The sequence below is a fragment of the Peromyscus californicus genome, unplaced genomic scaffold (genome assembly GCF_007827085.1).
Source record: "Peromyscus californicus insignis strain IS unplaced genomic scaffold, ASM782708v3 Scaffold_7__1_contigs__length_154581171, whole genome shotgun sequence".
In the NCBI taxonomy this organism is placed as follows: Eukaryota; Metazoa; Chordata; class Mammalia; order Rodentia; family Cricetidae; genus Peromyscus; species Peromyscus californicus.
Window position 1 is genome coordinate 37322342 of NW_026294595.1, and position 15519 is coordinate 37337860.

The 15519-nt window shown below is 37.6% G+C and overlaps 1 protein-coding gene across 17 annotated transcripts in view; it reads right to left on the reverse strand.

The window, feature by feature from the left end:
- Nucleotides 1-15519, reverse strand: part of Baz2b (bromodomain adjacent to zinc finger domain 2B) — a 325749-nt gene that overhangs the window by 136925 nt on the left and 173305 nt on the right. The window contains exon 5 of one of the 17 annotated variants that reach the window (XM_052723258.1): nt 2698-2781. The exons of 15 other annotated variants lie outside the window; for them this stretch is intronic. The gene's annotated coding sequence lies outside the window, so the exon portion shown is untranslated. Of the gene's footprint in view, nt 1-2697; nt 2782-6677; nt 6697-15519 lie in introns of those variants that run through there. One more of the 17 variants, XM_052723261.1, reaches the window with a different exon arrangement.

The following is a 15519-nucleotide window of genomic DNA, read 5'->3' on the forward strand; positions in this document are numbered from 1 at the left end:
TGATAAAACTGTTAATCTATGTATTATGCAAATTTTATTATTTATTGTCTGTCTCCTACAAGTAGACTGTTAACTACTATATCTATTTTGTCCACTTTAGAAGCCTCTGAAAACCCTGCCACATAGATACAACCAATAAACTTTCATTTGAAGAAACAGACAGAAACACACTAAGTTACAAGGAATACCTATAGAAACATCAACAGGTATTCTTTTATAAAGAGTGCCCAGGGAATGAGGAATCCAGAGTCAGTAATCACAGCCTGTGAAATACTTCACCCAGACTGGGATCGTTTACACCCAGAATGCTTCATTTTTGATAGCTTCACTGTAAACAGAAGCCCTTTATACTCAAACACGTTCTCACACATAACACATACGGCTGCTTTTCTTTTTCTTTTTTTCCAAATAAAAATATCTGATATATGCTGAAAGCAATAATGATTCAGCCTCATCTTTTCCATAATTTGCGTTTTAAATTTTACTTTATTTCTTATTTATGCTGATGTGTCTGTGCACACTCATGTATGTGGATGCCAAGGGAGGCAAAAGGAGGGTGTCAGATGCCCTGGAGCTGGTTGTGAGCCTCCTGACCTGATGCCTAGGATGGAACTCTGGTCCTCTGCAAGAGTAGCAAGCACTTTTAATTGTTGAGCCAAGTCTCCACAACCTCCATGCTTTCTATATAATACTAGGTTCCTAAGGTGACTATTCTTTTCAACTGAAGCATGACAATTCCCAAAAGGCTAAGCACAATATTACTACAAGAACTTTGAGCAGATACTAGTATAGAGTCTATCCATTAGCAGATAAATGGATGATATATATATATATCTACACACACACACACACACACACACACACACACACACACACATATACAAGGGTAGATCATGCTTCTTTCATTTACATAATTGAATCATATAAAGCAACGAGGTTCTGAAAATTCTACAAGAGGAATCATCTTTGAAAACTTTGTGCTAAGTAAAATAAGTCTGCCCAATAAAAAAGTGTATGAACATGAGAGATTTATAGGACAAAAACAGATTAGAGTTACTGCTTGACAATTACAGAATTTTGGGGTGGTGAGAACATTGTGGAAATAATAGGAGTACCTGCACAATACTGAATTAGATACATTCCAACGGTCAAACAGCCAGGTGTAGTGCCATAGCCTCTTACTGAAGCACTTGGAAAGGAAAGACACACATCTCTGGGAGCTCTATGGTAGCCTAGTCTACACAGTGAATAGCCAGGGCAGCACTATAGTGAGACTCTGTCTCCAAAGAAATGGAAAAAAAAAATGGCCAAAGTTGGGAGTAGGAATATAGCTCAATGGTAGAGCAGTTGCCTAGCACACCCACAAGCAAAAAACAAAAAACAAAACAAAAAAAACCCCAAACAAACAACCAAAAACCACCCCCTCAAAAAAAAAAAAAAAACCTAATCCAAATGGCAAGTTTTGTGATATATTTTTTTTCCAAAATGACAAAAAACAAAATTATTGAATTATGTACTGTAGGGTGATTTGCTAGACAGTTAATTCCATCTCAGGAAATTTGCTTCTTAAACTAGTGCTTGAAGTTTTTTTTAGTGCTCAGGGATCTCACTCTGGTCCGTTTAATGAAAATGTTTCCTCTGGAACTCTATTTACCAGGTTTCCCTTACTGTCAAAGTGTTTTATTTATATAGCTCACTCATTTAGCAATTGATCTTGGACCCTTTTTTGAGATGCTTAATGTTTTAAAATTACTGTAATTTTTATATTTGATTATGCATTGCTTATAACACTGAGCAAATTGTTTAAGTTATCAAATCAATACTCATACTTAATATTTGTTTGGATTTTATTTGCCAGAATATGTTTGTAGTGGCTCAGGCTGTCAAAACAGGATCTAATAACCCACCACATGTGAAACAACATGGAATCCAGTCCTACACTTGAACAAACACATTAAGTGGGAATTTCAATAACAAATGGTAGGGGAAACCATTCCAGAAAAATACATAAGATTCTGATTGCCCTTTTTTCAAAAGGAAAAAAATTGTTTGTAGAGTATCTCGCTGTCTCTCAGATTGGCCTTAAACAAACTGTACCCTAGGCTGGCCTCAGCCTCTAAGGCAATCCTTCTAAATGAACCTCAGTGTTGGAATTTTAGGCATAAGCAACCACTTGGCTCTCATTTTCCCTGATTGAATAAAAACCAAGATGCTGTCCAAATAAATACTTTAAAAATGAGTAACACACTGACATATTATTAATGTGTATGCTAACATTTTCTATGCCTAAAAAGAAACAGTCAACACATATAACTCTAATTCTTAGCAGGGCTATTTAAAATATGAAAATTACAGCTATTTTAGATATAATTATTTTAAAGATATTTTGGAGGCCAACCAAATAATTTAAATAGCTTATTTAATAATTATGATGACATTAAAATAAATTATACTTACAAAACTTTAAGTTAGAGTATGACAATAAGTAGAAGACTTTAAATATAAGTGTAGGAAGTTTGAATGAACTATTTCTATTCCTTTGAAAAAATCAGCATATGATGTTAAGTGCTGTAAAGGCATGTACTTATAAAAAACAGTCTCCAAAGCAAAGCTATTTCAACAGCCAGGTACAGTAGCAATCTGTACTGAAATACAGCAGGGGCAGTTCATTTTTACATTGAAAACATGTACTAATACCTTGGAGATTAGTGTTCCAGTCAAGGAAAAGCACTTGCCACACCACCACAGAAGACAAAAAGGAAGCCAAAGCTGGTCTGTAAGCTGACAAAACACAAGTTAAAAGCCATTCTTTATCAATTAAAAAGTCCTTACACCCTTAATCTCTGAGATTTTATCATTTTCAGAAGACTGAATTATGACTTCTAAGGTCACAATGTATTAGGAAAAGAAATGAGGATGATGATGATGATAGCGGCTGAATTTGTCAGACTCCTACTCTACTGAACACTACAAAGGGGTCTGGGGGCAGGAGAAGGGGGAACATCTCTAACAGGGGAAGGTAGAGAAACCATAGAAATTTTTAAAAGACCAACCGACAGCTGGCTTGACTCCATGACCAAGAATCCATAAGCTTGTTCTGAAGAGTATCATTATATTACAATACAGGATGGAAACTAATGTTCTAAAAAACCTTCTTGGGTTCTCACACAAAAGCTTTTTGTTTTTGTTTGTTAATGAACCTCAAGAGTATACATTTTTAAAATACGGAGCATGGTCAATGCTATCTATCAACGGCCTAACTAGTCATTAAGGACTCAGACAATTAATAATCTCTCTTGTCCCCACTTTGTCACCATGCAAAATGAGAATAATATTTACCTTGCAGCACTATGGTGAGAACCAACAGCTAAAGCACTCAAGTACAGCTCATGATTAGTCATTGAAATACTATGAAAACTTAACTATCCAGGTACTTAGTTCTTTGACATAAACAACTTTATTACATTTCAAATAACAACACTTGGGGCTGGAAAGATGGCTCAGTGGTTCAGAGTACTGGCTGCTCTTCCGTAGGACCTGGGTTCATTTCCCAGTACCCACATGGCAGCTCACAACTGTCTGTGACTCCAGTTCCAGGGGATATGACACCTTCACACAGACATACATGCAGGCAAAACACCAATGCACAAACAATAATTTGAAAGTAATAATAACAATACTTTCCAGATGATTGGATGCTACTCTAGTTAGTAAGTATATAAAGAAGACAACACCAAAGTGTAAAGATTTTCCAGGGAACACCTGCGAGTTTTATGAGGAAACATCTCTTATGCTGGGATAAGTCAAATTCATTCTTCAATATCAATTTAGATTGTTATCGTCTAGGTGAAGCTTTCCTACATCTCTCTTTGCACTTCTATTAGGCACTTAAAGTGTACCACATGGAAAAAGTCCTGATTCCTTATCCCTACCCATGGTTCACCTGGAAAACCTCTTCATCTCACAGCTGATGTGATGGCAACATCATCCTTCTAGTCATCTTTTCTCCCTCTCATTGTGAGCATCACCAAGAAATCTTTTCAGTTTTACCTTTCAAAACATCCAGAGTTTAAATTCTACCAAGCCATTCCCTTCTGTTAGATTAAAGAATTCTGTAACAATGTTCCATGACTACAGTCTATTCTCAACACAGCCAATAGAATGATACTTTAAAACTACAAACTAGATCTATGCAAAAGCCTGAGTTCCACTAAGTCCTAACAGGGGTCTGAAGGGTCTCATGTGAACAGCCTCTCCTTCCTTCCTTCTTCCTGAAATACACCTTTCTACTCTCCCCTCTTCCTCACTCTTACTTCTAACCACAATGGCCTCCATTTATTTCCTAAGTTCATATCAGGCATGCCCTGAAAATGCTTTCTGCCTGGAAAGGTAAGTACATAGACCTTGATCATTGCTCAATCACCACCTTGGTTAAGTCCTTCCAGAGCCCAGAACAGTGACAAAAGTGATCCTGCTCCCTTTGTTTAGTTTTCTCTCTTGCTTAGTACCATTTACAGTCTAACATGCCACATATTTCACAAATTATTCATTATAGCTTATCTCCATCCGAACTCTATGTTATACAAAAGTAAATCTTTGGAAGGTTTACTTGCTGTTATTTTCCGGATACCTACAATAGTCCAGTGGTAGGGTACCTAACATTCTCTAAGGCTCTATCATCAGAATGTCAAAACAATAATAGTAATAGCAATAATAATAATCTTAAATAAAAACAATATAGTGACTATCACTTTATACAGCATTTAGCACTGTGTATTTACCTGCACTTTATCAGTTATCACACTGTACTATCACAGCCTGCTAATTTTCTACTTCTTATATTAAAACTGTGATCTTTCTGAGACAAGGGTTTTGTTTGGCTTCCTACTGTTAGTAATTTTACTTCATACAGTGTCTGAAAACTGGGAGGTACTCTAAAATATTTGATAAATAAATCCATCTAAACCAAAGGTGTGAGCACCTTTATAATCAACAAAATATAAAGTGTCTTTTTTTTTTTAAGACTCTGTAGGACTCTGGAGTTCTGGATTCTGGGTTCTGTTAGTGTTTCTCACTTGAGTCTGACACTGGCAAAAGAACCTTAGTCACAGTATTTAAATTCTCTACACATTTCTTCGGCAATGAAAATGGAAGCAGTGATACTGTGCCTAATGTGATTAACATGAATATAAAATGATAAATTAGCTCATCGGTTTCTATGTAACAATAAATGGCATCTATTACTTATCACTACCAAATGAAAGAGGCACTGTTGTAAATTTTATTTTCATAACCTGACATTAAACATAATATTTAGAACCTTCTGAGATACAATAACTTATATTTAAAACTACTGAATCAAATTGAACTTGATAAGCATTTTGAAAAGAAGGTACCTCAATTCTCTCAACACAAGCTAGATTATTTATATTTCCCCAGAATATTTTTAAATGTTTGCCTATTTTAGATTCTATAGCCTTCTTCAGAAACTGCACTTAATTTTTAATAATTTTAAAATGTTATCTCTTACATGAACAAAATACTTACGACTGGAGCTTAAATATTAAAAATGATAATATTTAAATAACCTACACTTCCCAGTATATAATATATACACTCTTCTCTATTCTCTAAGCAAGCTCATCCTTACAAAGGTCAGAAGCATGCTTGGGACTCGAATGAATTAACTATCAGCTGCCTACTTCTTATTTTAGTCATGTATCCAACAATATTCATAATTCTTGCGTAATGAAGGGTTAAGAAAAACAAGCTGTATTTAAATTAGATGATCATTTCACTGTAAAGACGTGAATCTCCTGCTTTTCTATATACTAATAACACTAATGTTCCCATCTGGGAAGTTAGTTCTCTATTTTATAAAACACTCATAAAATGTGTTTCCTTTATATTTTTTGTATTGCAATAAATAAATAAACACATTTTATTTAAGCACCTGTGTAGGAGACAAGAAAACAAGGTAAGCAGTTTAAACAACTGTCCCAAGGCCACAGATGGGGTGGCTGCCAGCTCCAGGATTAAAGCTAAGCAGTTCTTTATTCCTTCTTATGCTTTGAGTACTTAACATTCATTTTGCTATCACAGGGCCCTTGTAATTAATGTAAGAAAACAATTTAATAAGAATTAAAACAATACATTATGACAGCATGGAAACAGAAATTTCTTCTAGAAAATAAATTAGAATCTATCCCAGAGTCTGAAAACAATAAGGTTTACTGCATGTTAGTTCAGGATTTTGCTGAGAGTACTATGCAGGTGGCGGCTTTCTATAACTTATCATGCTAATGGTTTTTTAAAGCTTGTTTCTTAACCAAAATATATACAGTTAGTATATGAGATGGTCGGATTTAAGATACAAAACAGAAACACTTTCGAATTTTTAAAAATCCTCCAAACTTAAAACAGTAGTTTCTACTCAAAATGTAAGTTCAAGTTCAGGAAATACTTCTAAAAGACTCGTCAGTGAAAACACAGTGATACACAATAAAGAAAACAGCAAATGCTCTCCTTAGCCAGAGAAAGACATTCAGCACAACAGTGGCAGCTTACTGTGGAGGGTTTAATCAGGAAGTAGCCATTATCCTTTCGATTCAGGGCAGAGACAGCACTCCACAACAAGCCCCGATATTTTCAGTTGAAAGGCTTGAAAGAATACTTACTATTGTATCCTAGCTCTGCTGACCCCAAAGGTCACAATATGTCTTTTATCAAGCGCTACAATGAAAGCACAATTCAAGTCAGCATTTGCAATGCTCTGTTTGTTGAAACACCTAGAATCTACCTAACACAACCTCTCTCTCACCAAACATGGCTGTCTTATTCAGAGATTAGCAATTATTGTAATGAGATACTGTCGGAGAGGGTCAAATAGTACTTCCTGCAGTTTACACATCTTGATTTCCTGGTAAACAAACTGAGAGGCAGGTGGAGGGAGCATTTAGCTCACCGTAACCGTAACCGGAATGCTCACGTGACGAAACTAAGCCAGGTAAGGGGGACGGCTCAGGTAATTGTGCTTTTCTTAATTCTGCTGAGGTCAAACCTTACAATAAAGAGAAGAAGCATCTCCTTCCCTTTTGAAGAAGGATTTATTTCTGACATGCAGGAACTCAACTTACAATAAAGAATGCTCACAGCCTTGAGCAGGGTTCAAACACTGGTTTTTGGCAAACAAATTATAAAAATAAGGCAATGCTAACAAGATTTCTTTTTCTAAATTAAAGAAAATAATTATTCAAGAACCTGCTTTAAAAAATTGCCTTTAAATTTCAACTGCTTTAAAAAGGTAGCTACAAAGAATTTCTGAGTTAGAATAAAAGATTAACATTTAATTATTTGTCAAAGCCTAAGTCTTTTTAATAGTGTAATTAGACTATTGTATAATATACAGTAATCTTTAAAACAAATGGTATGTATCAAAAAGTTTACATAAGGTAAAATGATTCCCTACATGTTAAGCTCCTTTTAAAAAAACACAATAAAATTTAAAATATTCACCTGAGCCCTTAAAAAATATCCAATTGTTATTTTGAAAACTGCATTTCTTTGTTCTTAGTTTTTCCCTCCCAATTTGCTTTTTGCCCTTTTCTCTGAAATTTATAATACAACTGGATGGAGATTGATTTAAATTATCACTACAAAATCTAAAATCCTTAGCTTCCTGAAAATGAAAAACAAGTTACTACTTTCACACTATCTAGGTGATTTTTAAAAATCTATAAAACTTGTACTCATCTTAAAAATCTATTTGTGGGGGCTGGAGAGATGGCTCAGTGGTTAAGAGCACTGGCTGTTCTTCCAGAGGACCCGAGTTCAATTCCCAGAACCCACATCCTAGTGGGATCTGATGCCATTTTCTAGCTTAAAGGTATACATGCAGATAGAGTACTCATACATAAAATAAATAAATCTTTTTTAAAAATCTATTTGCTAGCCGGGCAGTGGTGGCGCACGCCTTTAATCCCAGCACTCGGGAGGCAGAGCCAGGCGGATCTCTGTGAGTTTGAGGCCAGCCTGGGCTACCAAGTGAGTTCCAGGAAAGGTGCAAAGCTACACAGAGAAACCCTGTCTCGAAAAACCAAAAAAAAAAAAAAAGAAATCTATTTGCTAAAAATATAATATTACTAATTACATTTGTACTTGTGAATACAACTTTCAATAATTTTAATGCAAAGAGTTATTAAAGACCATTTCACAATATAAGCACATCAAACATTTAAGTCATTTTGATTAAAATTAAGCTTATATTAACTCATTTTGCAAAACAAAAGTTTTATGTGCTGAAATAGGAAAAACAGAAAACAACAAAAATCAATACAGAGAACTCAAATCCACCTGAACAGAAAACTCTGGGCCAGATGGACAGACTCTCCGGAGTCCGATCACAAATTCCAACTGTGTTATTCCAAGAGTATTGAATCACAGAAAGGCAGGTGCTGACATCACTAACGCTTCCTTTACCACAATGAAACTGTCAAGTTTCAGAAGACTCTAACTAAGCCGTTAAGAGTTCCAGCTAGCCAGGTGGTCGTGGTGCACACCTTTAATCCCAAAACTTGGGAGGTGGAAGCAGGTGGATCTCAGTGAGTTTCAGGCCAGCCTGGTCTGGTCAAAGCAAGTTCCAAGACAGCCAGGACAGAACAGTCACACAGAGAAACCCTGTCTGGAGAAACCAATAAATAAATAGATTGATTGATTGACTGATTGATTTGTGGTCAAATTCAGTAACACAAATATCCTATTTTCACCTAGCATGCAAACATGGTCCTTATTCCATCAGAGAAAACTGTAAATGGAATTCCGACCATATGTGCAGTTTTTGGCTATGAACAGTTAAGTTTTAAATTATAAAATTATTATTTCAACTATTTCAAAGGTCCATGACTAGGTTAGGTCCCACGATAGCTCGCATTTGCAAAATGATACAGAAAACTGTGAAGAGGAACAGAAAGTAAGTGTGATACTTTGATCATTCAAAGTGGCTCTGCAGCAGAAGTCAGTGAGCTTTACTATTAAGAGTGTATAGTCCTGGGCTAAGAGATGGCTCAGTGGGCAAATGTGCTTGTTGCCAACACAGAGGACCTGAATATGACCGCCAGAACCAACATGGTAGAAGAAGAGAACTAATTCCCACAAGCTGTGCTCTGACTGCACATGCGCACACGCACCCACAGACACAGACACACACACACGCAGACACACACACACACAAATACATGAATGAACGTAATTCTGAAGAGCGCTTACAGTTCAGACAAAAGGGACAGTTGCTATACATGGCACTCTGTGACTCAGATGACAAAGGGCGTTCTTCCCCCTCTCAGGTGTATCTCACCCCTCCCATCTTGTCACTCAGATACCTGTATAGGGCACACTTAACACAGCTGACTGTAATTGTGGGGTTATGAGGACAAAGGGCCTCAGAAAGATCCGCACTCCCCGGCAAGTCTGATAGCACTAAAGAGATTGAACACACGTGTGCAAGGGCCAGTAGGATGGCCTGGGAACAGAAGTGAGGCTTGGCCTCCCAGAATGAACGGCCTCAGCTGATCCCAGAAACTCAGAGAAAAGAACAACAGATTCCTCAAGTTTGTCCTCTCACCTTGACTAGTGCACAGTGGCTGGTCAATGCCCACAAACACACACCCACATCACACTCACACACACTCACAATCACACATAGTAGTACATAAAATTGTTCTGTAATAAACACTACTTATCTCCCATTTTATACCAAAAGAACGTAAAGTGGCTTACAACTAATAGTGAAGAGTGTCTTTTAAACGTAAGTTTATATAAATAAAATAACATTCAGCTGAGAAGGCACACTTCAGGCCTAACACTCAGGAAGCTACCGAGGATCATGAGCTGGAGACCCACCTGGCTCATATGGACACTGTCTCAAATTGTAAAAAGTAAGAAAAGCACATATGAGGTAAAGCAGAATACAGAAATGCTGTCACTAGGTTCATATACATCATGACATGAGGCTTATAGCTGAGTTTAGCCAGCAAGGGAAGCAGTTAGACAATTCCCAAAATCCTCACTTTCATACATAAGATACCAATTCACAAACCCAAAGCTTTACCTAGTTCCCATGATGAAGACAAATTTCTTCTATATTTTCAATAAAAGTTTTCTCGGTATATATACAGAAATCAGAACAATGAATTTCCTGTGCCATCTTCTTTTATCATTTCCTCAACAAAAGCCATAGTCATAGAATAAATAATAAAAGATGACAACTAATAAGTGATGTAGTCAAGAATTCTAATCTGTCTAATCTGAATCCTCAGGTATCTTTGTTAAATTCACAGTTTCATATTCCCAACTCAGTGTCTTCTAAATGTAGTCTCTCCTGCAGACTGAGTCCATCAGGCATTCAGGGAAAGGTGTGGTTTCTGAAAGGGAGGAAGAAGATGTGAGGGTGTAAACCCAGGTCTTCACAGAGAAGGCTTTCATTTGTGGCCTCTCACGTCTGCCTGGGAGTGAATCAATGATGAATCCTAGTCCTATTCAGTCTGGCGATCCTAACTCAGGGAGACAACTCCATCTCCATATTGAGCCTCACCCCTTCACATTTGTGTTTTCACATGTAGAGTTTACTTTTTATGTTATTAGTCCAGGGAAAAACAACAAAACAAAGAATAAGGAAATTCCTTATGCCCCACTACATCATCAAAAAAAGAAAACCCTCAAACATTACTCACTAATAATGTCAACTGCTATGTACTTGGACTGAATACAATTGAAATTTATCAAAGCTACACTCCCATTTCCATGTGAAGTAAATAGATAATAGCAAATCAAACAGTCACAGTGGAGTGGGTCTCTTCTATTTTGTAAAGATGCAAACTTTATGTCCTATGACTTCCCAGATCATTCTTGTGCTTCCCACAGCTTCTCTCCATTCATTATCAGTTCAGGGTTAATCAAACTTAGGGTGACCCTCTCTTGGAGTCTGGTTCTTTTGGCCCACAACCTTTCCTTCACTAACCCTAGAACAGCTTGTTAATCGTTCATTACCTTGCTCACAATGAATAAAACACCCTCAGTACAAATTAACTCAATATGATGCATTAATAACCCGTTGTACATATTATAACAGATCCTGTTTCGTCAATGTAGCCAAGACATTGCTAGGATTGCATTAAGTGAACCAAAAGGTCAGTTATTACCACATATATCTTTGCATGTGATAAAACTAATCTGTACTTACACAAACGAAGATTCTCATGTGGGGACAATTTTTGAGAATCTTTCCAAAAACCAACAGACTTTGTCAAGTACTGTCAAGCTGCAAAATGACTATAATGTATGGTGATATTTTATTTGTATTAAAATGTTATTTGTATGTTAATAAATAAAGTTGCCCGGGGTCAGAGCTATTAGCAAGCCATAGGAAAGCAGGGCAGTGGTGGCGTACGCTTGTAATCCCAGCACTTGGTAGGCAGAGTTAGGTAAGTCTCTGTGTGTTCAGGGATACAGCCATTATTGGATACGCATGCCTTTAATCTCAATACCAATCATGGAAAACCTGGAGGTCTATACAGAAAGGCCGTGAGGAGGCGGTCATGTGGTTGGGTTTACAACCAAAGAGAAGGCAGAACAGAAATTCTATATAAGGACTTTAACACAGAAAGTAGCTCTGGTTCAGAGAGGTAGGACCACCGCAGGAGGAAGGGTAAGGTTTTAGCTCTTAGCTCTGACCTCTTGGCTTTATTCTTCGCATTGGTTCTGTGTTTCTTTTAGTAAGAAGGTTGGTTACATCTACAATAATGAGCACTGTATCCACCTTGGTTTGACCCATGCCTGTATTCACTGGCTGAAATCATTCAGACTCTCTGCATTGCTGTCCAGTATTCACCTCAAACGTAAAAACACTGAAATAGGGGGGTGGGGATTTAGCTCAGTGGTAGAGCGCTTGCCTAGCAAGCGCAAGGCCCTGGGTTCGGTCCTCAGCTCCAGGAAAAAAAAAAAAGATTAAAAAAAAAAACCACTGAAATAGTTTACTTCAGAATCTATTTTATGAAAACACAGGCTGCAGTAATCTCTAGACACAATTTCTGCTGTTGCAAAAGGTTGCAGCTAAAGCCGGGCGGTGGTGGCGCACGCCTTTAATCCCAGCACTCGGGAGGCAGAGCCAGGCGGATCTCTGTGAGTTCGAGGCCAGCCTGGACTACCAAGTGAGTTCCAGGAAAGGCGCAAAGCTACACAGAGAAACCCTGTCTCGAAAAACCAAAAAAAAAAAAGGTTGCAGCTTTCAGATCTTGCTTACCAAATTTTATTGCAATAAAAAAATCATCCTCAATATTTAAAAAGGTTAGAAAACATATGCTTATGTAGCTAATAAAAATCAATTAAATTTGTTATTCCCTTAAAAATCATAATTAACATGTTTACAATACTAACCATCTTATAATTGTTTACACCAGAGAACAAAAATAGAAAACATCCATAATACAAATGTAAAGGCCTTTTAAAAACAAATTTAGCAACAAAAGAATAGAATTCAATTTTCCTTGTTTTCCTTAACAAAATGGTAAAAGTAAACCAAAGATAGATGTCCATTCCAGTAAGAGTAACAGAGAAGATACATGCAAGGCCTGTGAGTACAAGACCATTTTGCTGCAGAGGAACAGCCATTGCATAACAATGAGGTCTGCTAATGAAAGCAACTATCAACCTGAAATACATATGTATTAAACCGGGACCTCAGGGTCATTTTCTTTTTTGCATCATTTGTTCCTTCTCTGGCCTTTTCCCCCCTGACCTCTTCAGGATTTTTGTCCTTTACACTGAAGAACTTATTGGGAAGGGGAAAACCGAGACTCTGATATTATACAGTGTTGCTTTTTATTCCCCACATTTATTTTTAATGCAAATTCTAACTGCACTGCTTCATCAGCACTATTAATGTACCTTTAAAAAGAAAATCAATGGCTGCGACCAGAAGAAACAAAGAAGGACTACTTCTCAAGACAAGTGCTAGATCTGGTCTGAAAAGATGAACATTTGACATAAGTTCCATATGCACAACTTCAGTGCAATGTGAATGATGAATAAGAATGAAAATTAGTAAGTCAATTCTAAATCTCTTCATAAATCCTCTAGAACTTTCTACTACTGACAATTTATTAAATGCAACAATATAGGGCTGTATATTAACTATCAAAATGAAAATCAGTCTAATGTTTTTAAATAAAAAAACACATTTCTCCAAAAATATTTTACTTTGGGGTCTACATATGTTGATTGCTAATTCCCATGTCAAAAATTAAGTAATTCTGAAGACTTTACTCAAAGATTTGTGATTTTGTTGAGTAGAATAGGAGAATATTTGGTATTATTAATCTTGAAATATCAACACCCCAATCAATAGACACCCTTTGACGTACAGCCTATTTAAGCCCAGAACCATCCATCCCGTCCACTCAGATGTACCTTCAGTGCAGACAAGGCTGGCAGTGGGGCCTCTGTTGTAAGATCTCCACTAACCCACGCCTTTCAGAGGGGAAAGGCAGGTACCTACAGCCACAAACGACCGGAGCTAAATGGAAAATTGTTTCTTATTCTCACTTTAGTGGCACATTAATGTCTAAATTAGAATAATATCCTAAAAATAATGAAGAGCAATTATGAATTCTAGTTCTACCAGAAAAATAAATGAAATACTTAGAACTGCTTGTTAAGCTCAACTTTCTGGATTGTCTCACAGCTGCTGAAGCCACTATAAAATCTGGGGGCTGCAGGGTCACTCAGCAGTGAAGCACTTATGTAGCATACTTGAAGTCTTCAGTTAGTCTATAGTGTTCACGAAAAATTGATGATGATGATGATGATGATGATGATGATGATGATGACAACGATAACCTTGAAGGGTGGCTTTGAACAGATGATGTTATAAACCTCTGAGCAGTAACTAACCCATAATCAATATATTTACTGAAATACATAAATTTCCATTAATATAGCAAAATACCAATTAAACTATACAAAATTAAACAAAACACGTATCTATAGCAATGTGAAAGCATTTACTTTTATATGGTGCAAAAGGAGCAGCCCTAAGTGTGACCATTCAGGCGTTCATCAGGCTCTTAGCTAATCAAACAGAAGCCATAAGCCAAAAGCCCTTGAAAGGATTTTTACAAAATGCAAAATCTCAGATTCAGCCCACACTTACCAACCAGAATATTCTGTGCATTAAAGATTAAGAAACTAATCTATGGGTTGTCAGTGGCGGCATACACCCTTAATCCCAGCACGTGGGAGGCAGACACAGGTGATCTCTGAGTTCAAGACCAGTCTGTGTACAGAGCAAGTTCCAAGACAACCACAGCTACACAGAGAAACTATCTCGAAAAAAGAAAAGGAAAGGAAAGGAAAGAGGAGGGGAAAGGGGAAAGGGGAAAGGGAAAAGGGGAAAAGGAAAAGGGAAAAGGGGAAAGGGGAAAGGGGAAGGGGAAGAAGGGGAAGGGGAAGAAGGGGAAGGGGAAGAAGGGGAAGGGGAAGAAGGGGGAGGGGAGGGGGAGGGGGAAGGGAAAGAAGGGGAAGGGGAAGGGGAAGAAGGGGGGAGGGGGAGGGGGAAGGGAAAGAAGGGGAAGGGGAAGGGGAAGGGGAAGAAGGGGAAGGGGAAGAAGGGGGAGGGGGAGGGGGAAGGGGAAGAAGGAGAAGGGGAAGGGGAAGAAGGGGAAGGGGAAGAAGGGGAAGGGGAAGGAAAGGAAAGGAAAGGAAAGGAAAGGAAGGAGAAATGAAGGAAAGAGAAAGAAAGGAAAAGAGAAAGAAAACAGTGTACAAAAGTACATTAATGTACTCAACCACCTATACACCAATTCCAGTCATTTGGATGGAACTCCAACAGCTCCTTATGAGTCCATACTGAAACACAGAACACTCATCAAATAAACCGTTTGTGGTACCCTAATCTACTGACTACCTCCTGCTTGATTATTTAAAGTCTTATTCATATGGATTTCTCTTTGGAAATCTGCAGTCATGCAAGGAGTGAGGGAAGGACTAAAAACTCTAGTAATAGATTGGAAAATGTTAAGCAGCTAAAAGCACCAATTTTAAATGGTTTCAGCAGGAGAGTCCTTTTTGTAAATAAAATGCCATGAAGACCAGTACAGAAAAGGGAAAAAAATCAAGGCGCCTCAAGAGTACAAGTGTGGTTTTGAGGCTGTGGTTTGCTTTTAGAATAAGGAATGGCTAAAGGATCTAAAGACAAGGACCAGCCAAATGGCCAGTAGGTAAAGGTGCTGCCGCCAAACCATCTGTTAGATCCCGGCACCCACACAGAGGAAGGAGAGGGCCAACTAACTCATCCTCTGATCTCTGCACACAGGCCATGGCATATGCACACCCACACACACATGCACATACAAAAATACAGACCTAATGGTTTTAAGTAGGACAAACTAGAACAGGAATTTCTTTTTTCTTTTTAAGTTTTCAAGACAGGGTTTCTCTGGCTGTCCTGGAACTCACTCTGTAGACCAG